The sequence below is a fragment of the Arvicanthis niloticus genome, chromosome 22 (assembly GCF_011762505.2).
Source record: "Arvicanthis niloticus isolate mArvNil1 chromosome 22, mArvNil1.pat.X, whole genome shotgun sequence".
Lineage (NCBI taxonomy): Eukaryota > Metazoa > Chordata > Mammalia > Rodentia > Muridae > Arvicanthis > Arvicanthis niloticus.
Genome location: NC_133429.1, coordinates 15789010 through 15810805, shown reverse-complemented (window position 1 = coordinate 15810805; position 21796 = coordinate 15789010). Strand labels below are relative to the sequence as shown.

Here is a 21796-nt window from a genome sequence, read left to right as displayed (position 1 = left end):
GAACTGGGATTAGACACATATTGAGAAATACTGAGAAAACAGTTTTTTGTTTTGTTTGTGTCCTTGAAAACACAGGGAGTGGTGACTAACTGACTCTTAGTTGTCAATTCATGATGTAAATTATTTTGATATTAATCTAACATTTTTAAAATTTGTATTATTTTTACTTTTAATTCCCATGGATCTTCACTTTTCTTTAAGTATACCATGATCTTGTGATGATAATGTAATGTCAACGCTGTCAGAATAATTCCAGCTGAGCAAGGAATTGATGGCTCCTAAAAGCCAGAGGCCTTTGAGAGTTATGCAAATGTCTCTCAGAGAGGAAAATGGCTATATGGCTGTCTGCTCTGTCTGCTCTGTTTAATGCAGACTTTATCCCAACATATGTGAACTAAATCTATGGATAACTCTTAGTGGATTGTCAAAATATATGTTTTTCTTAGACACACAAAAAGATAAGACAAGATTTACAAAGGACATGACTCATCATCACGCTTACAATATTGTTTTTATAGCATGCGTAGCTGTGGTCCACCCTCAAGCTCCTGTGCGATATCCAACTTGGAACTTGAATTTTTCAAGGCTATTTTTATTTCTCATATGGAGTCTTAGAATAACTGTGCAGGAAGGAGATGTGAAAGGTTACCCAATCTTTCTGTAGGCACAACTGCTCAGACATATACCAGAGATAGCTTCACTCTTGTATCTAGTAGGTCTATCTTGCTACCAATTGCAATACAGTTTTATTTATTTAGATAATTAATGGTCCAACTTGAAAGAAAAGACCCAGCACCCAGTCAAGCACAGATAAGTGGTTTAAGTGTACTTCGCTTAGATTCCCTCATCTTAGCTTGCTTGGTTTCATAAGTCACATACCACACTTTTACAACAGTGAAACAAAATGCCCATATTCCAGACTATAAAGATTCTCAGCTACTTGAACTTCTTAAAGGCTTGATTTGGCCTTTCCCATGTGAGATGGGACAAGACAGATTAAAATGACTGGATTTTGTGTTGTGCTTTCTTGTGAGATATGTTCCTGAAAGTGTGTTGGGATGATGGGTCTCGGATGATGGCTCTCAGAGTATTGATGTAATATGATGGGGAATTCTAAAGTAGAAAGTCAACGTTTTGCTTTAGAATTTGTATTAAAAATGATAAACAATGTCCTATGCAGACCATGTGCGTATCAATTCTGACCAACTTCATTCCTGACTTGCTTTCTTACTAGTTCCTATTAGGAACCTGAGCTGTGAAATTGGTCTCTATCATTCTAAGTCTCTGAAGCTTTGCCTTTATCTCCAGAAAAGGTGCTAGAGAAAACATTTGTATTGAATTTATTGGTGTAGAAATGGCTTCTCCTGATGGACTGACACTACCATGCCCTTACATAGACTTCCTGGCTTTCCCGTTGGTCCATGGCTGTCACTTCGTAGTGTCACTCCTTGAAAATCTTTTGTACTAGTGAACTTTAAGAGAATCAGGTTTGGGTCCCACCATTTGCCAAGTGATTGTCATTTTCAAGACCATAAGCAAGAAGAGCCAGTTAAATTGTCATGGTGGTTCTGGGAAGATGACTCACTTGGGAAAGTACCTGATGTACAGCCATGAGGACTGGGATTCAGATTCTAGCATTCACCCACTTGTCTGGTGGATGTGAAGGCCTGCCTGTATTCCCAGTGGTTAGAGTTCAAATCCTACCACCTCCTCTAATGATATCAGTGTTCCCAGTGATCAGAAGGCAGAGATGGTGAAATCTCCAAAGTAGACTAGCTAGCTACGTGCGCGTGCGCACACACACACAAACAGAAGTTATGAAATCTAAATAATTGTAAATAAATAATATGAAGATTATACACATACACTTCTTTTACTAAGCCAAGTATTGCTTCTTGGATGCCATTTTCTATAGATATATTTTGAATCTATGTTACTCTTGGCTATATCATAAATGTTTTCTTATGGATTTCACTGGAAGAAATCCTGAAAAGGAAAACAAAATCTAAACATGGAATCAAATTATATATCCTCTTGTAAGATTTTACCTGAATGCTAGACTTTTACATTTAGAGTATTATTTTTCCCTTTCTCTTTTTAAAACAATTACCCTCAAGCAAATCAAGGAAATTAGCTCTTGGCAAATAAATAAATAAATAAATAAATAATCATGGAAGCTTAGCACATGCTTTCAGAATGATTACAAGATATGCCATATCTGCTTACAAATGGTCTTACTGATTAAACCATTTAGGTTTAGGTAGCTATATAAAGAAAAGACATGGATATTTGGTTGTACAAGAAAAGCATAAGGATTATGGTGAAATGGTTGTGTTAATGCCTTATTTTGTTATTGGGCCAAAAACGATGAATATAAACTACAACTTCATACCTATGTTACAAGAAGGAAAATAGATCCAGGTTTTTAAAACTAATTTACAAAAAAAAAAAAAAAATTGTGTCTTTACTGATAAATATGCTTTAAAGATGCCACCCTTATTTTCATGAGGAATTACATAATCATTTGTTTTTCTTTCCTTTGTATTTGCCAGGAGTTAACCAATACAGAATAAACTAAAAATTGTGGCTTTATTGCACATTTGCACTGAATCTCAGGACTGAAAATAGCTACGTTCAGCTCAGCAAGGTAAGTAATAAAGGAGAAAAAGATATTCTTTGGTTTTGCATGATTTTCTACTTTAATATTTCTGTGTTTGTTACCAAGCATGTCATTCTTACTCCCTGCACTGTCCGAAGTAGAGTCTATCTTTGAAATCCATGGCCACCAGAAGAGATACTTGTCATCATCAAAGAGCTTGGTGGGAATGTAAAACGTCAAGCTCCATCCAAAACCACTGAATCAATATCCACACCTTACCAAGAGTCACAGAGTTTTCCACTCCTGTTTAAATTTGGGAAGAACAGGCAAATGGGAGATGTGCCATCAGTGGCCGTACAGAACTGAGTCCATTTCTTAGATGAAGTTTTCATACGCTAGAACGGCACTAGTTATCAAGTGCTGTTTAGAATAAATTGGAAGGACAGTGACAGTGCCTCTTGCTGATAAGACAACCCATTAGTTATCAAGTACATTAGGGTATTGACCGTATCATCTAAACCTGTGAGCTAATGCATTTGGCAATTGCCTTTCTTCTGTACATTCTGTGAACAGTTTACAGTGAGGCAATCAAAGCAATGGGTACCCTAGGCCATAGCTGCTTACCAGTGCAGGTATTCTGATGGCTAGCACCAGCTATGCCTCATGCTCTGACAATTGGTAGCTGGACCTTCAGGAAATAAGAAACTTTTTTTGTTGTTGTTGTTTTGTTTTGTTTTTTCCAAATGGGGAAAATGTAACCCTTTATATATTTTTAGGTGAGTACCAGGGGACCTTGAGATGATATTTGTAATGAGCATACATTGTCAGATTTGTGTATTTGGGAAGCCAAGGAACACCTTGGGTTTTAAGCACATGGCAAGCTTTGACATCATCTGTTCACACTCTATTACATACAAAGAACATGTGTTATATATCTTCTTTTGCTGCCCTAGAAACCCTAAGCTCTATATTCTTCTGGCATGTAGGCATCTTGATGTCTTTATCTGAAAATAAACATTTGTATGTTTGCACATGAGAGGAGAGCTCCTAACTTGAAATGACTCAAAAATTGGATAGAATGTGGAAGTATAGCTTGAGTCTCTCTCTCTCTCTCTCTCTGCATTAAATCTTGTCTAAGGAAAGTATTCTTGGAAAGAGGAGATGCTGAGGGCATGCCAACCTTTTGAAATTTAGTACATGAAGAAAACATACCCAAAAACAACAACCAAAAAACCCCAACAAATTGTATTGAAAGTAGGGTTGAAATGAGGCCTGGAAGCAAGAGGGAGTAAGGTGTGGTTAGGGCACAAGTGGACATAAAATGCTCTATGCCCTCCCTGCTTATCACCCAGCCATACAAAAGCTATGACGGCCATTCAGAGCTAAGGGAAAATGGAAATTTCTAGAACTATTTGTACAGGAATTGAAATCAACTACTCATTCAAGCAAGAATGATAGCCTTTCTTAACAAAATGTTTTTTACATGTTAATATTTTTAAAACTACATATATATGTATATACAACTATGATATTGCATAGATATTTCATCTATACCTATATCTGTCAATATCCAAAATGGCACAGGTGGAAAGTATATACTATGAAAAGTAATTCTTTCTATTCTAAGACCTTTTCTTATTCAGGCATCTATCATAAAAAAATTCCTGGCATAAATTTTTACAGATCATCTCTCAATATATAGATTAAATATAATATTTTTATCATACAGTAGAATTATATACAGCACATATGGCTTTGTGCCATTCTTTGCTTTAAAATGCATTGTAGAAAAAATTTCATCTCAGCACTTCTTCATTTATTTTAGTATCCTCATGGCACTATTCTGATATACCTTTCTCTTACAAATAGTGCTACATCTGGGCTCTTTCCAATGCATCATCAATCATATGTGACCATATGTAGATACACAACATGTATTATACACACAATGCATACACACATACATATATGTGTATATAGGCCATATACTTGGCCGTGTCTGTATGTGTGTGTATGTGTATTCCCAGGTTTTCACATTCAAAGTTCTTATTTGTTTTGACTGAAATGAGTTAAACAACAGCAAATTACTAACCAATTAGCCTAGAAGGCAGAGCAATAATAATTGGCAATATCATTTATTATGCAGTACTTGTAATTACTCCTTTAATTCTTATTCCTTATTGAGGTAGATATTAGCACTTCTATTATTGTTGTTATTCATCAGTGGAGACAGGCAGGATGTGAGTCTCCTCATGAAGTTTAACCGTGAAGCCTTTACTGTTTTTTTTTTTTTAACTGTGTTGATTCCCAGTGATTGTGTTGCTGTTGTGCAAGGGATAAGGCATTTATTAGATACCTACTGTATGATAAGCAGTTGGCATGTATTATGTGCAGCCTTCATTATATATTATAATATGTTATTGTTGCCTAACTGTCTTAATGAGTTTTAATAACTTTCCCAAAGTCTCAGATGTAATAAGAATGTAAATATGGAAAAGAGAAAGGACCTCAGACCCCCCAGTTGAAGACAAGCAGAGGAGGAAATTCATTTATATGCTTAGTGTTCTGGAAGGCTGAACATATATATATATATATATGTGTGTGTGTGTGTGTGTATGGACTTATATATATACATATATAATATTATTGATGTGTGTGATGTAATTAAATATACTCGAGCCATCAGAGGACTAGGTAGGAGAAGCTGGTCCAAGAGCCATTATTCTGGTACACCTTTTCTCTTACAAATAGTGTTACATCTGGGCTCTTTCAGGGAACACCAGCAAAAGTATCAGGCTTAGTGGCTTGTGTAGACCCCAAGAAGATCTCATCCTAGGAGAGTGACTCGTCCTCACTGACTGCTTCCACCTCTGAAAGCATCCCACACGCATTATTATGTTTATCTAGCAGCAGTCTATCATGAGGAGAGGCACTAGATGGCTCTGCTCTGAGTTAGGCTTCTGTGGCCATGAAGAGCAGAAATGAGCAAGTGTCAAACTAGGCAACGCGATTGCCAAGCCAAGAGGAGCATGCTGCGGCTTCTCTAAGTGCGGTCTGTCTTCTATGTATTGTCCGTGCTGTAATAGCCACATTTCTGGAAATTCCTATCTACATGGATAAAGACAGCTTTGTAGGGACCCGTGTATTTGATAACAATTTTTCTAGGTCAAGTTTTAATTTGTGACTGAAGTTTTGTGTATTTGAGGGTCATTATTAGTATTTTTACTGTTGAATTTTTTTAAGTTTGGCGAGTTCTGCAATCTTGGTCCTATCTACACAAGGTGTTATGTGTTGAAAAATACTACATTTTCCTTGTTTAAAATACCTCATTTAACTTCATGGGGATTTGGTAATGATTGGTAGAAAACCCCAAAACATATAAGAATTATTTATATGATAATTATGAGTAACAATTAAGCTATGTAATAAAGATTAGGACACGTGCAAAGAATTTTACATGCATTATATGCTAACACCGAAGTCCTACCATGTAGTTAACCTGATTGCCATTCCCCTTTGATAGTTGGGGTCTTCTATTTTGTGTTAAGGACAAACAGTCACAATGGTGAAAGAGAGAATCCTCTCTCATGCCCTGTAACATGCTTACTGTTGCACAGCTTCCAGTTTTGTGCTTACTAATTCAACTACCCACAGGTTGAAATATTCAGGGGGAAAGCAGTGACATCAGAATTAGAGGCATGCAGGTATTTTATATGGCAGTGTGTTATCTGAAGTGTAATTGAGAATATAGAGGAACTGCATGGCTATATGTGAACACTGACTTGACCAATGTGGCTCTTGGAGCCCCTTTCCCCCCACATATCATGAACGATGAGGAACACTCTGGCCCCTATAAGAAGGGCATTTCTCCTAGACATCTCAGCAAGCAATCTCATCGGAAGTTTTCATTTCCAAAAGTCAATTTTCTCAGTCTTCCTCATGATCTCGTCATGACTACCTATGAGCAAAAGCCAAAGCCAAAATTTATTTATGAGTTCCTTTCTTTGGAGACATGAAATTCATTCCATCTCCTATAGTTTCTATGGCATGTTTTATTCTCTTTGAATTTCCTAAGAGAAAAATCACATCCTCAGTCTGAGTCAGGATCTTTCAGACAAATTGAAACTTCCTCAGTTAAAAATCATTTCAGGGGAGAATTGTTGAAACACTTGGCTTGCTTTTTTTTAAATGCCCATTTTAACTCCCCACCCCCCCTTTTTTTGGAATTTTCCTTTCATCATTTGAAAATATACCTTTAAATGTATGAGTAATTAATATACTCATGAATAAAGGGTCTAAAGAATGACTCTCTGCATTATTAAGATGCTGTACATAGGCTAAGTAACCACTCTTTATCAATGTACGTATAACTATCATGTGCTAGGACCTCAAGTAGCTGCCAGGACTGTCACAGTGAACCCGGCAGGAAGAGAACAGCTCCACACAAAGCATATAGTAAGTGATTATCCAAGTTTTTCTCCTTGAAACCGAGCCATGACAGACAAACTTCCATGCTCGGATATTTCTAGCATGTTTGTTCGTTTGATTTTTATGATTCATTAAAAAAAAAAAAAAACAGCCTCAAGAGATCAAGGTTAAAGATTATATTACTCTCAAGAAGAAACCTAGATCACATAGACATAAATATATGAATATGTTCCAAAAATTTCTGAGACCTTCTTATCTAATTCTGGTGAGATTTTGGAGCTACCCCCAAATGCCACCCCAAATGCACATATCTTTCTATTCCCAGTAAATAGCTTTAAGTCATACTAAACTATATGTACCTTAGGTTTTAGGCTAAATAAACCGATGTGGGGACTTTGAGCCTTGTTGTGGTGATGTTCTCACATGCAAAGAGAATGGGCATATAGGACTTCATGCTAGAACTTAGCTTCCACCGGGTTGATCTCAGGCTACCGGGTTATAAATCCGGATTCCCCAGGTTACATTGCTCTTAGGCACATTCTGAAGGCAGAATGGGGGGGGGAAACAAGGGCATCCGAAAAGGGAAACTCTGATGGGTACTTTTGAATCTATATAAATGTGTTTCGTGCTGGTGCCTCAGCTATTGAGGCTGGGGTTTGTTCCTCTATTGTAACTTTGAACCTAGATTGTTGTCTGAACTCAAAACCCTCGGAACTACATGTCTGAGATGTGAATGTGTTCTCGGTCTCAAATCAATCTTGTCAGCCCACGGAAAGCAATGCAAGATAATAAGTCGTATTCACCCGACTGCTTTCCTGCGCTGAGACAGCTAGTGACGCGTGTCTCCCTGATAACCAGGAGTTTCAGATCCGAGGCAGGGATAAAGGGAAGCTTGGGAGCTTGCGGAATCTAAATTTGACAGTCGATGGCTGAGGAAAGGGTCAGCAGGGATAGATTCTGTGAGAAGGGAACAGAATTTATCTGCACTGGTTGCAATGATTAGATTTCTCTTTGTCTGGCTTCCTTACAGTGGGTGACTGATTGTCCCTGCCAGCCAGCTAATATCATAATTAACAAAGTTGCTACCACATCTGCAAAGTTTAATCGAAAAATTTACCAGTGGTATGATGGCATTGTCACCACGATCCCAAGGGAATCGGAGTTGACTTCTGCTTCAGGTGGAACGGCAAGGCTGTATAGCTGAGATGAGAAACTGTCAGCGTGCTTAGCCAAAGGTATGTTTTCTTTATTATACTTCTATATCCAGTTTGTCTTATTAAGATTTTTATGCGGTAGTTCGGGGGCTTCCTTTCTGTTTTGTGACTGAAATGCTTTATTAAAAGATCCGCAATTTTTTTGATCATTTATATAACATTCCCTGAAAGCGTTAAGATTTTACTTTTCAGAAATCTAAAGATTTGAAAATTTAATTAAGTAGCTTTTGATACCAAGGGTGGATGAGAGAACAATATTTTGCCTTTTTAAAATCTTTCTAATTTTTAAAATCATTTTCAGAATAAGTATTCTGTAGCAAATATCAATTGAATATTTATATTGTAGAACTGTCTTTTTTTTTTTTTTTTTTTGCTAAAAGCTGTTGTTTTGCCTTCTTTTATGTGTCATCCTTGTCAGAAGAGAGAGAAAAGGGTAAACACTGCTATAGAATAGGCAGAGCCTATCTTAGTTTGAAGAAGGGATCAAATTGGAGAGGAGTGGGCTTTGTGCTTGACTAAGAACCCACAAACTAATACCCTCTCCCACTCTCAGAATATTTCCTGAAACAGTGTGTTGCTGTCTGTCGTCAGTCTGGTCCATGATTGCCCTAACTGTATTTTCCTTTCCTTGTGATTTGCTTGGTTAGATTGAATATTCAAGCTCTGGGGTGTTTCTCAAATTATAGCCTTCACATATTGTTAATTAATGAGTGTGAATATTGATGAGGAGAGGCATGTGCCTTTGTGAATATGCCCGGGCACTTTATCTGAGTACAAAGGGGGAGGGAAGGGTCTCAAGACTATGCAAAAGGCAAGGTTGACTTATTTATGCTGTGTCACACCACCGCCATAATTATCCTGGTGATGGATATGCAATAGAATTGGGGATGTACATTGAGACTCTTTTACATTCTCTCAATCCAGGCCATTTTATCATGACAAAAAAACAATAATGTGACTTTTGCCTCTTACTGTTGTCTTTTATTGTAATAGCCATTTTTAAACCCCATAACACTTTCTAAAAATGAATGGAGAGCTTGTGTGTATGAAACATGCGCATTTCAACTTTCTCATGATTTGATTCCTCACCTTCGGTGGCATTATGATCTCAATATATTGATTTGAAACTTTGATAGTCAGATTTCATATTGTCGACATAAGGTAATGAATCTCCACATGGAATTCTCGGCTTTGAAGCATTTAGGCTTGCAGGTAATTTTAAGCACAGTTTATCAAAAATTGTGACGTAAGTTGACTTTTAGCTTTCTCAAGTCTTCACTAAAGTTTAAGGAATCTGATCAGAAAAATGGAAAGCGGAGATTTTGATTGTTTTATTATATCCTGAGCATCAATTTTATAGGGTGATTATCATGGTAGAGGGTCTTTTATTCTTTAACTAGGAGTCCTCTTCCCCTGAATCTACTATAAAGCAGACAAGACACTTGCTGTATTTTTCAATACACAATTAGGTACTGAATTAGTAAATTTAAGTATTCTATTCCTCTTCGAATATGATTGGGAGGTACTTCCTCCCATATGATTAATACGTACTTCTTCCAAATAAATAGTTTTGGATCCCAATAAGTTTCATCAATAGAACCAAGCAGATGATTAGCAAAGTCAAGTTCCTCTAACCACACACTGCTCTTTTAGCAAAAACATTATTTCATGTACTCGAGATAAATAGCAAAGGTGTCTAAAAATGAGAAAGGGCTACAAAAATCACTCACAGCTGGTAGTGTGGTTTTGTTGTTTAAAAAAAAAAAAAAACCCACAAGCTTATCTCTCAAGATATGTAGGAATAAACTTTTTTCAAAGTTCCAAAAGAATTTAATATTTTTAGTTGAATTCAGTAACATAGAGAGACAATTAGTGACACATCAGGAATACAATATATTCTTTCACATGGAAATGAGAATACAATAAATGTCCTGCAGGTGATTGGACCCATCGCAATTTTACTGAAGATTAAAGTTTGACTGACCTTTGTTAGGGTGATTAACCTTTCTGAAATTAAAAACTCCGTCTGAATTAGTCTGTCTAATTTAAATGCAAACATCAAGCAGGCCCCGAGTCGTTAAAATAATAATAACAATAAAACGCTTGTATTTTAATTTTCTTGTTTGCATATCTCAGTGATATGCTGCCTGGGACCGACCAGAGCTCTGGCAGGAGCACTGCTCAAGCAGAAAAATCTAGACATAAATGAATACTTAATGGGGAACCAAAGTCCCAAGTACTATCTCTTTGCTATAAAACCCAAAAGCCTCTTCCACAACCAAGGCATGGAGCAGGAAGCTCAGCTCTATTCAACTGAAAATAAATGTTTTCCATAGAGAAGCAACATTCTGAATGACAGTAAGATCTTTGCCCTAACCCCAAAGCAGCAATGAACTCTGCACGCTCTACCAGGGTTAAGTCTATACTAGGGTTCCTCAAAGCACAAGCCACGGCTTCTCATTAAGCAGTCCTGAAAGTTGAGTTCTGATATCTGGAATCTTATTCCCAGGATCTCCTATAGTCTATGGCTGTAGTCAGTATTTTTACCGAGCTCAAAAACATTATAGGAAAGGCAAACTACTTCTTTTTGGAATTGTATATAATGATTTTGGTTTATTTCCCTTTGGTAAATTTTCTGGACGCTTTGGTGAAAAGTTTGCATATTCACGGTGCTTCAAAAACTACTTCAGTTCTCTAGACCATATTAATTTTCTTATTACTCAGTGCTTCTTTTTAGCATTGGGTCCTTCCATACAGTGAATGCGTCCTCTTTTTATGTGTCTGTGAACTATTAAAATGGTAATAAAGGTCCCCTTCATATGCTATGCAATTCATTTCTCTTTCTTTTCATCAAAGAATCCACTCTGAATGTGTAAAGGTAGAAAAGTCCAAGGCATTATGGTATAAAATTAAGAAGCCCGAGGTGATATCATTTATTTTTGCACAAGCTTTTCATGTATGCTCTTAACAGGCTTCTCAAAGAGGCTTCTACAGTAGGCCAGTGAAGAAAGTCACAGAAGCAATACTTGTGACCGAGAAACTGAGACAAATCAACTGACAGAACCGCTCTGGCCTCATCCAGAGACTTACAATACCTCAAAGCATAGATTAACAATATGTTTAACTGGAGTCTGTTTGCTCTAAGGATAATTTTCTATTCTTATTCATGGGACAAAGACCCACCATAAATTATAGACAAATGTCTTGTTCTGATAAGATGGAGATTATTAACTTTAGCTTTGGCACACTGAATTATCAAACTTTACAAAATTCATTCTTTCTATGTTAATACTTGTTTGCTTATTAAAATAATGCTTACAAATAACTCTCTGATACATAAAATTCCCCAAATACACACTATTCACTCTTCAGACATAATTACAAATTTTGTCTAATGTAGATAATCTCCTTTGAGTTCTTACAATAATGAACGAGTGTAGTTTTTTGAAAGACATTGCTGCAAGTTTCACAACATTCTGTGAGCATAACATGCTAAGGTGCCAATGTACTGATACCATCATGCACGGGACTGTCACTACTAACCAGGAGACTTTTGTCATAAAAGAGAATCAGAGCTGGGAGGGTGAAACACACACTTCTTGATGTAGAAAAATGAATTGCTAGAAATGGAAGGAAAAATAAGGTTCTATGCTGTTAAATCTAATCATGTTTTGATTCACTGTGGTTTGAAGGTGTGTGTGTGTGTGTGTGTGTGTGTGTGTGTGTGTGTGTGTGTGTGTGTCGTTTTCTGGCAGTCAGTTCCCTTCCTAATCTAACTATTCCCTGACATTTTCCCTTGTAGTTGCAAAATAACACCATTTGCTATTAATAAGCCAAGATTAATCCATGTGATCTTTCTATGGGCTGTATATATGTGTTGGATTCCTTCTGTTTCAAAACTCAGACTTACAAAAAGTAGCCACTGATGGCATTTAATTCACGGTTTATTGTCCCTTGCTGTGTATTGTGTCAGCAACTTAAATTCACAGAAGTCAAAAGTATGCCTCCTGTGAGTAGTTTTATTTCACTGAACAAAAGAAGAAGAAAGTTGTAGATGTGAAGGTTTTCACTATTTTCTTTTCATACTGAAAAAGCAGTCACCTACAGCTTTTCCAAGATGAGACTCTGTTCCACAGACTTTAGAGTAAAATTATTGGCTAATAGTAATTAAAAAAACTATTTTTTATAACCTGTTTGATGCAACCTAAAAGAAAAAAAAGATAAACACCACAACATTAACTTTCCAGATTAAAGAGAACTATTAATTCTTTAATTAATTCTTAATTCACATGATTGTTAACCTAGTGTAGTCAGATGGGTATGACCTGTTTGATATAGTCTGTGCAATTTGTATAAAAATTATCACACCATTTAGTTTATCTTCAAGGGCTGGGAAGATGGCTCTGGTGGTAGGTACAGAAATTGCTCCACAAGCCTGATAGCCGAAGTTCCAATCACTTTAAATCATGGAAATGACTGACACAGTAGCATAAATATCTCTGAATACCAGAGAACTCCCACCTGGAGGAAGAAGGAAGAGATAAGATGTGTCTGGGGTAGACTGGGGTCTGCAAAAGTGGACTTAAGACGCTGTCACAAGCAAAGAGAATGACTTTGTCTGACATCGGAAGCTATTCACTGACCTCCAAACTTATAACTTGACACACCCACACTGACACCCCCCACACACACACAATTTGAGCACATACATCACACACACACACACAAATGAAAAGCTATCTCTAAGATGTTTACACTTCTCTTTGACATAATGCTTATAACTATCTTTGTTTACCTAAGAAAAGCCTTTGCCAAACCTTCTTTATACCACTTGGTTACTGTACTCCAACAATCTGTTGACAAATGTGCCTTTCTATTTGATACCTCCCATTACTGAAATTGTGTCCCAAATACAGCATCTGTCAGGTTTCTGTGTTGTAGGAAATTGTCCAGTTGGTTATGATAAATTTATCTAAAGGCTATGCAGTAAGAACATCATTTTGATAAACATTAAAACTAAAGAGTAAAAATTGTACTGGGACCCTAGAACACAGAGAAAGGACAGCATGCTTCTTAGCAAGAGAACTTTTGCCATCGTTTCCTGATTTATTATCGGGGGAAAGAAAGAAAAAAAAAAAAAAGATCTGAAATTAGACAAAAAGCAAATCTCCAGATTAGCCCAGAACATTCTGGACTTGGGAATGCACAAATACAATTCTCCTTCATGAATATGCCTTTGAGAGTTGATTCTCTTGGTTTATAAACTGTCTGAAGTTGGCCCAAAGGAGTATGAACAGTCCAACTTTGTACTTGTATACCCTCTCAGGGTTTTAGTGAGTACGTAATAGACAGTAAGAACTAAGAAATGTTAACTAATGTTAACTAACTAATATTGGTTAAATTGGATTGACTGTACCTCTTACCATTCAAATAAAGATTAGGAGACTGAAGTCCTGCTTCAGTAGAAAGGGCAGGTGTGCAAGAAGTATACCACAGTTTCAGGAAGAAAAGACATTGAGCGAATGGTGGGAGAGATAGATGAATGAGCCATTTGTTGGTATATCAGGTATTTTTTTTAAAGTAAGTCCCTCCGTAGCCACTTAATACTTAGCAAAAATCCAACCAGTTTCTCTGGACAGAATAGTGCTTCAGAATTATCATTTTAGTTTATATCTTTAAAGAGACAAAACAAAAATTGAACAGTTCATCGCATCCGTTTGAAAACAAATGTAAAACCCAACTAAAGGGCATCGTAGAGATAGGAGAGCTAAATAATATTGGCATGGAAATAGGGGTGGGGGATGCTATCGTGACTCAAGCTGTAAAAGAAAAGGACTCCTGGGAGAGAGGATTTCAGTGTGTGGGGAAATGAGTCACCAAGAGTCCTGCCTGGAGATGGGAGGGAGATAGATTACCAAGTCTGAGCTAAGTCTCCCGCCCCCCAAGTTGTATGAATCCTTGAGGATTCATTAACCATTTTCATCTTACTTGATGGTGATTACACTCTTAGGCAGATATGAATCAGCCTCACTATATGGAAACATTGAGGAAAACATTTATGAAAAAATATGATCCAATTTCTAAAAATACAGGCCAATTAAAGAGTGAGATTTCATTTCAGAATTTTACTCTGACTACATGATGTATATATTAGCGACGATTTCTCCCCTCACCCTTCATCTTCATAAACAAAATGAGAGGTTTTTTTACTTATTGACATATTACTGAAGAATCTAGCTTTTCCCCAAAATTACACATTTTTTTGCATAAATGTGCCTAATTACCTGAATTCAGTTTTGATTAGCAGTGTTAATTGATGCAGCTGTGGACGGGATCTGTTTACCTAAATTACCATGTGCAAACAGCAATATGTCTGGAAGGGAATATGGTAACGTGAAAATACTAATTAGCTAAGACAGATTGTTATTCAAGTCACATTGTGGAGCTTTCTAATGAAAGCCCCAGCTATGTCAGGGTTTTATGATATTCAGACAGAAATGTCTATATTACATATGATTGCTAAATTTAATTCATAAGAGCAGATGGGATGTCAGCCAGGCTTCTCCTGCCTTATCCCTTTATTAATGTGAATATTTTACTCAACTGGAGATATTCATATGTTTTTGTGGGTGATTCATTGTATGCTTTGACAGTGTTCCAACTCTGTACACAGAGCCTTATCTATTTCTTGACCAAGATAGTCACAGATTATATCCATCCAAAGATGAAGGTAAATATAACGTCTTGCAAGTTTAATCACACCGTTTGTTTCATTTAGACTCATACCAGAAAGGCTAGTTAAAAAGACAGCTTATGCCATTTTATTTTTGTCTTTTATCTTGGCACCCGAAGGATTCAATCCTAAGATTCTTAAGAATTCTTCAGTGTCCCCTGGGCTAACAGGTACTTGCCTCATTATCTGTACATGGTCCCTGTCTTTATTCATTTTAAAAAGACTAAGAGACAGTGGTTCTTTTCCAGTGTCTGGTTCAAAAAGTTACAGCCTTTTTGTGTGTGTCTTTGTTTCTCATTACCCTTGTTTACCCTTATTCTAAAACATGACCTGCTTTGCTGAAGGTTTCTCTCCAAAGAAAACTTTCATATTTTATTGTCTCTGGTTCTCTGCTCTCATTAATGTCAATGTACCTAGTCAGTATCTAAAGATTATTGTACCAACCCTACATGCCACAGTAAAGCAATAATGAACCATCTTCCCTCTCCAAAGAGGCTATAGGACTGTGTCTAATATGTGATGTCTCTTCCTCCTAAAGGCTGGGGAGATAAGGCCTCTTGACTCTACTGGAAGGGCTTAAGATCTCCCATTAGATATTTTAAGATGCCGTGAGCAAAATGGGGATAATTTTCATGATGCAAATTTGAACATAATTATAGTTTGGCATATTTAATTTGGGTTTAAGTGAGAATTATAATTACCAAAAATTTAATTATTCCAATTATGTAAATTTCTATCCCCAAAGTTTTGTGTAATTTGGGTTCTCTAGGATAGACTGAAACGCAGCAAAATTACAATGGAGTTTAATAGGAAGAATAAGAAATATGAAACAATGAATCTGTTCTAACTACAGTTTTGCTATCAAAAATGTAAAGGCAGTGCTAACTAGCCCAGGAAAACTTGAAATGCTTTGCAGGCTTAAATAAAAGGCATGTGGGGTGTGGAGAAGACATTGTGTACTAAATTTTCCATTTTCTGTATCAATACCAGTGCTAGCATGTAATTCCTCCTTGGCTATTTACTATCTAATCTCAGATAGCAGATAATCTCAGTAATTTTTGAAATGAAATTCATGTGTTATAATGATGACCTGTATTAGCATATCTTACCTTGCTTTTGATTGTTACCTAACTATTATTGTTTCCAAAGGTGCCTTGTATAGATTACTGTATTTGAGGTTTAAAACAAAACAAAACAATCCCCTTCTGATCCCCACCCCTGCCAAAGTAACAACAAAAATTTGGAAAAGTTGTATTTCCCAATGGCTGAAAGCAACTTGCTGAATGTTGTAATGTTGTGTGAATTTTATCTGAGAGACTTAACACTATAGATTCAAAATGTGTGTGTGTGTGTGTCCTCATAAAAAACACACCATATAATAAACAAAGACTTTTGATGCTGTACTGAGCCAGCTAGTTCAGTTATCTAGGTGGGATTTTTTTTTCTCCTGCTAAAGAAACTGATGGAAACCCAAGACTGTATATAAGATGCGGCCGTAAAGAAGCAGCACCCCTGAATTCACAACTCCCTGCTCACTTTGGAGCAATGTCTAGGGATTCTCTGATAGTTCAGTAAAAACTGATTTTGTTTGTTTCCATGTGCAGCCATGAGCATCTTTAGGTTTGACTCTGTCGGCACATGTGAGGGTTTCTGCAGGGACACTTTAACAAGGGAGAGGGGTCAGGGGTGTCAAATGAGAGATAAGACTGTGGTGTCTTATCAGACATTCCAGTAAATTGTCTTGGGGCAAATCACTTAACCTTGAGTGTGAAAATTAGTTAATTTTAAGAATAAATACCTCTATCTTTCTGACTTATTAAGGATTTATCACATGTGCCCAAGGTTCAACTGATCTCCAAATGAGGTGTATGAATCTTTTCTTTGAACTCTAATTGGCGTGTGGGGGAGGCAGGTCTGACTGAGTTAAAGGGTGAAGGACTTAATCCTTTGAAGAAATTTTGATTTAGTTTTAATACTTCTAAGTATTGCTAATGCATTCTGAGATTAATTTGACTCTTACTGCTTCACTTACTCTGCTTTCCTTCCCGAAGGGTAGATTGAGGGCTCCCTGAGGAAAATCAGCTACCTCAGTAAGTCCGTCTCACACCCTGCACACAGCTTTAATCTGAAGCGGCAAGATGCACACAGTAGGTGCTCTAAGTGCCCTTGGAGTGACTAGTGATTGCTAGATTAAGAACCATGACCACTAATCCTATTGTAACCCTGAGTAACTATATTACAAGGTCTGTATTCCTAACCTAGGCAGTCAAACCTTCTGAGGACATTGAAAAACTGCTAAAGCCCCTGGTTCTTTGAGGAAGCAGAAAGGTCTTCTTCATTAATGTGTATTCTGGCCAAAGGAACTCTCCTGTCTCTCAAGAGATGTGACTAATGTAAACTGGTTCTCAGATAAGTGTGACATTTGCCACCTTGGGTCGCTGCACAGTTTAAATAAAGTGGGTTTGGGCTGGTGATCTAAAAGTTCTGGGAACAGGTAACTTCATTTAAGGTTTGCTAGTAGTATAACCACAGGGTACTTTTTAAAAAACTCCTCTGGACCCTACTTTACCCATCAGCAAAGTAGAGATAATAATAGCGGTTTGTGTTGGTCATATACGTTTGTATGATATATACACAATACCTAGTCTCGTGAAGAAAGTGTTAACTGTAGCCACTTTGTACAATGCAGTAACTTTGTGCTAGAAAGCAACAGATAAAAGGCTGGGAAAATGTTCCAGTCAGAAAAGCCATGTAATGAAAGCGTGAAGATCTGACTTTGGATCCCTGATATCCAAACAAACCAGGCATAATGGGAAGAGTCCTGGAGAGGCAGAGTCAGCAGAACCCTGGAGCTCATTGGCCAGTGAATCCAGTCAAACTGAGCTCCAGGTTCAGAGAGAGAACTTGTCTTAAATAACAGGGTGGAAAGTGACTGAGAAAAACACCCAGTGTTAACCTCTGGCCTCTTACATGTATGCACACGTGTACATATGCACACAGACATAGATATGCATAGACACATAAATGCACACACACACAAACAAACACACACATACAGAGAGAGAGGGAAAAAGAGAGGGAGGGAGAGAAACAAAAGCAGCTCATTAATTTACTTAAACTGCTGTGGATTAAACTTATATGTGTATACACATATACTTGTATATGTAGTGTATATATGTATACATACACATATGCATATATATGTCTTCTGTCTTGAAGTCTATGTGTGCTTGTGAATTCAGATAGTTTCCTGGTTCCTGCTTTTCTATTAATTTCTAACTGCTAATATTTCATAGTTCAAAAACCATTCTGTACGTATTGTCCTATATGATGTCATAGCAACGGAACAGGACAAGCAGTGCCTTCTTCCTTTATAAATGAAGCATAGCATCTTACCTCGGGCCTCTTGCTGCAGCGGGAGAGGGACAAGCAAAAGTACACCTGACATCTTTTCCTAGATGGGCAACAGATCACAGTGCTGTCAACCTGTGGGATATTCCCTCTAACTAGTATTACATCTGCATTCAGAGTCCAGAAATGAGGATATTGAGAAATCAACAATATTAACCAGGCTTTGACAAGCAGAGAATTTAGGTTGTCCTTCTTGATACACATTCATTAATCTATCCTTATATTATTTTCAGTAGAAAATATATATGATCTGTCTTGTAATTAAGGACTGAGTGAAAATGGAGTGTGTCAGAGTTGGAAAAGCTGAGACCAGGAACTGAGGTCTCCCTTAAGCTTGGGCAAATGTCCAGTGATCTAAACATGGGGAAATATTTAGAACTTTCTTAAGAGATTGGCACATAGCTAGGTGTGGTAGCCATGCCTTTGGTTCCAGAACTCTGGTAACAGAAACAGGAGGATAAGGGTTCAAGTGTTCACTGCAGTGCTTGGGAGATAGTAGAGATGGATGCACAAACACCTTTTGTCTGTGAAGTGTTTTTAAAGGTATGGTGGAACCTAGAGAGTAGAAGGAACTATGCCTTTAAGGATTCTCAACCACCAATCACTAAGCTATGATTATATACCGATTCTTCAAATGGACAGTGGTTAGGAAATACATCTGCTCATTCCTGTATCTATTCAAAAAATATTTGTTCCCCCTCACAGTGTATAGCAGAATATGCACATAAGCTTCGAAGAGAGATGGTCTGGGTTCCTATCCTTGCTTTTAGCTATGAGCAGCGTAAATTATATGAACCTTCATCTCTCTTGTCCATGAATTTGGGTTGACTATGATAATCCTGACCTGGACATTAAGAATGTGGGTGAGGAGCACATACACTTGCATATATACTGCAAAGCACATATACTTGGGAATGGACAAATAGAGAATTGCCATATACCATATATGAACTGGCTGTTCATATACCAGAACAACCAGTGTATCATAATATCGACCATAAATAAGTGCCTTGGGAAACAATCCATATTCCATGCGGCTGCTAGACTGTAGAACTAGGAAGGGGTTTTTAGAGAAAGGTCGAACAATAACAACGATATTTCCTGTTCAGTGTGGTGTCTAGAGCAAGCTATTTCTTTGTTCAGTATGTTCAGCCTGGTGAACATTTTCCTAGTAACCACTGTTAATTTAGGGACCTATGACATCTGTGCAATTTAAATAGGACCAGAGCTCAAACTCAAAACACATAGGGCATGATTTTTCTATTCAACATGATTGAATAGGACCATATCTATGCTGGCCTTTGATTCATGAACTCCATGGGACTAATTGACCCTGGGTTGCAGCCCTCTTTGAGCGTGTCCATGGTAGAGTTGGGCTCTGTTTGGACTCACTCCATGTTCTTACGTCCAGAAAATCTAAATTAGATTTTTGTCATTAGCTTGTCAACCTTATCTTAAGCCCACTTAATGAGGTCTGCAGTGGAATGTCTTTTATTCTCTGTGGCCTTTGTGCTTAGCCCCTGTTACTTGCAACTGTGGCCGAGGAATTAATGGAGTAACCACAGTGTTAGCTTGAGCTCTGCTGCTTCGGAAAACACACCCTCGCCCATGTTTGAGTATTTGAATTTTGTGTTCTAGCTTTTAGAGTTTGCATCCTGGTGGTGCCTTCAAGTGCTAGGGAAATGAGACCAGATGGAAGTGACAAGTAGCCATTCGGCAAATTGCATACACATTACATTTCAGAAAGCCGGTGTACATATGTCTGTCTGGATGTGCTCATATGTCAGATTGTTTCTGTCTCATTCCAATGGTTGGGATTTCAGCAAAGCGGTTACCTAGAATGTCTGTCAGCCTGGGATTTTTTCTGGAGAAGAAAACAGGGCCTTGGCTGAGCCATTTGGTCAAACGGGGCTGAATGTGGGAGCAATAAGTGGCCCCTATGAATTTTTTCTCATCTGTAGTTTTCTCTCATAGCACTCTCAGATCCATAATAGAAATGCATTTAACGTAGATCATACCTCTACAATGTAAACTCTAAGGAGAAATATTTTCCTGCCATTTAACCCTATAATGTTTGGCCCATGCTAATGAATAAATTGGAAATGACTGAGGTAATTAAATGGTATTTTGTTCTCCCTCATGCTGAAGACTAATGTAAAAAAAAAAAAAGTGTTCCTTGTGACTTTTAAGTGATAGACATGTAATTGTAAACAACAGTGAGCATGCCGCCTACCTAACACTTCTATGGCATTTGTTATATGCTGGGCACTGTCCTCAGAACTTTACCTCTAACACAAACAGAAACCTCTGGAGCAGGGTCCACAGTTCTCCTGATTTTATAAATGGGGACATTGAAACATTTGTTCTGTGTGACAGAGCCATGTTGAGACCCATTAGCTTGACATTCTACATCATATAGCATTTAAATATGACCTCTGGGGTTTGACTATAAGTCATCTCAAGATTTTATCCACCCTTTCAATGAGCAAACCTACCCCATCCATGATCTATTAGTTCTACATCGTTCTTAAATGTGTTATTCAGTTCAACCCACCAGTGCAAGGACAGCAGGTCCCATTTTTACTCTGAGACGCAGTTATTGAGAAAGGCTCCCATATTCAGTTTGGAGTCGCTTTCTTCATTGGTCTCCCTGCCTACCTTCTCTTCAGTAGAAAAGGAAAAAGAAAAGAAAACAGCATGATTGATACTATAAATTACTACTGTGGGGTTCTGTGCTCATTAAAATAGTGTGTTAACAAGCCCAAAGCATATTGCTAAGCTGAATGGAAAATTTGATATTGAGGATTTAATCTGAGCTTACTCATAGTGAGTCAAATTCATTTGACACAAATAATGCAAGAACTATGAGATTTAAATGGGAAGATCAACACACACACACACACACACACACACACACACACACACACACACACACACAGCATTAAAAACTAATGTGTCCAGTTAATTGGGTTGGTTAAGTTTATTTTCAAAATCAGCTAGATGGTTTCTTGACACAGATACAGTGTTGCAGGCTCTGTCCCTGGTGAATGCTGGGGAAAATACGGAGAAGCCAAAACAGAATCCCAAGTTCCCTAAAAACGGGGGTACATGCACTCTCAGATCCTAGGACATTATATAGGACACTATATAGGACACCCTGGCTAACATGCCATCAGAATGCTAGTGTGATTTTCAAGAATGAGAGTTTGTTCTGATGGTCCATGACCAAAGGTGTTATATCTTTAGTAGAATTGGGAAATTTGACTATAACTTGTGTATTTTCCCCTTTCCTAATATTTATCCATCCTCCACACAGTAGTATGATGTCACCAATTCATTTCCCTTCCACCAATCAGTTCAGATTCCCAAATCATTTCTTATATCCATTCCTCCCAGGAATTAATCAGTTTC

At 37.5% G+C, this 21796-nt stretch overlaps 1 protein-coding gene across 12 annotated transcripts in view; it reads left to right on the top strand.

Annotated features, from left to right (window-relative positions):
• The window catches only part of LOC143436077 (uncharacterized), a 93277-nt gene that overhangs the window by 53099 nt on the left and 18382 nt on the right, over positions 1-21796 (top strand). For all 12 annotated transcript variants that reach the window (XR_013106302.1, XR_013106296.1, XR_013106299.1 and 9 more), the window contains 2 exons: positions 2553-2647; positions 8058-8262. The gene's annotated coding sequence lies outside the window, so the exon portion shown is untranslated. The remainder of the gene's footprint in view (positions 1-2552; positions 2648-8057; positions 8263-21796) is intronic.